The 1,624-nt window shown below is 27.6% G+C and overlaps 1 protein-coding gene across 1 annotated transcript in view; it reads left to right on the forward strand.

Moving 5' to 3' along the window:
• The window catches only part of LOC107624043 (long-chain-alcohol oxidase FAO4A), a 6,238-nt gene that overhangs the window by 1,543 nt on the left and 3,071 nt on the right, over nt 1-1,624 (forward strand). The window lies entirely within an intron of this gene.

The following is a 1,624-nucleotide window of genomic DNA, read 5'->3' on the forward strand; positions in this document are numbered from 1 at the left end:
AATCAGAGCCTACAATTAATAAAGTGATTGACACAAAAATAAAATAAATTATCTACTAACAAGTAACAACTCATAAATATTTTTATTCAAAATTTATATATATATAAACACGTTTATATATATAAACACGTTTATACAATAATTTATATATATATAAACACGTTTCTCAGATACAACACAGAAAATTAATGCACACACATATTATACAAAAATAAGAACCAGTCAAGAACAAGAACAATACCTTTTAATGGTTAAGGAGAAAAAATAAGAAGAAATTAAAGGTGCTGCAGGCACCAATAGAGATGTTGAGGAAGATGGTGTGTGTTGAGGAATGAGAGGTGTTGAAAAAAATGAATGAGTAAATAAAAATAATTAGGTCACTTGGATATTTTAGATATTTTATATTTTAAGTGAAATATTTTAATAAAATAATATTTTAAATTAGATTTATTTAGGTGAAATTTAATTTAAAAAAAAAAAGTTTAGGGGCCAACAACTTTATTAAATTCTGGCCAGCATGTAACCAGTAAAAAAAAGTGAGCCATTTGATAAAATTTCACACCAATCTCATACAATTAAAACTATCATTGATGGCTACAAATCACAAAAGTTGTTGGCCTCTCTTTAAAAAAATAATAGAATTAAATTAAATTAAATTTCGTCCTTCATACTCAGATATATTATAAAATCAATAAATTGATTTGATATTTCATTATCAATCTTTTGATTAAAAAAAAAAAGAATTGATATACCGTAAAATTAATTTTGGTCAGAATAAAAAAGATATATATAATAAAATCATAACCATAGAATACGATCCTAATAAAATGCATACATCTCTTTCGTACACTATGTACTAGAAAGTATGAGGTAGCATTCTTGGCTGGACAGCCTCTGGAATTTCATTTAAATTAATTTTAATTTTTTTTTATTTCTAACACAGTAATTCAATTCAAGTCTACATGGTCCCACCAATACACACACATAACATAAGATATTAATATTGAGTGCAGTAGTAGCTAGGTTAATTCACCCAAGGCAACCACCCACACATTGATTTTCTATTCTATGGGCATCGCACGTCCCTTTCATATAAATATTTTTCAAGTAGACTCTCCTTTTCATAAGCTGCTTTTGGCAAAACTGAATTTCTGGAACCATGCATCTTAAGTTTCTCTGCCTCTTCTTAATTGTATAGTACACTGCTTCCAAATAATAAATGTTGTGTCAGTACATGAAATACTATATGGCATTGAACTATCAAAGTATCAAACCAATATTGGAAACCTCTTCCTTCCATCCCTAAGCTTCCATTTAATTTTCATGAAAGTTATATACATCTTCCATCAAAAGAAAATGTGATAAAACGGTTAACATGACAATATAATAACGTATGAATGCTAGCTACATTAAGATAATTTTGATGCATTATGCACAAAATGATATCACTTTGGGTATAGTTTTCTATTAATAGTTTCTACTTTCTACTTTGCAGACAGCTTTTAATTAAACCTAAACTGTTTACAAGAAGATAAGATATACTTACACAATAATCTTAGTCTATCAAACAATTAGTTTACACGGAGTGGAGGCTTAAGAGTAGTAAGTTTGAAAGAGGAAAGAG

This window comes from Arachis ipaensis, chromosome B10 (assembly GCF_000816755.2).
Source record: "Arachis ipaensis cultivar K30076 chromosome B10, Araip1.1, whole genome shotgun sequence".
NCBI classification, from domain to species: Eukaryota; Viridiplantae; Streptophyta; class Magnoliopsida; order Fabales; family Fabaceae; genus Arachis; species Arachis ipaensis.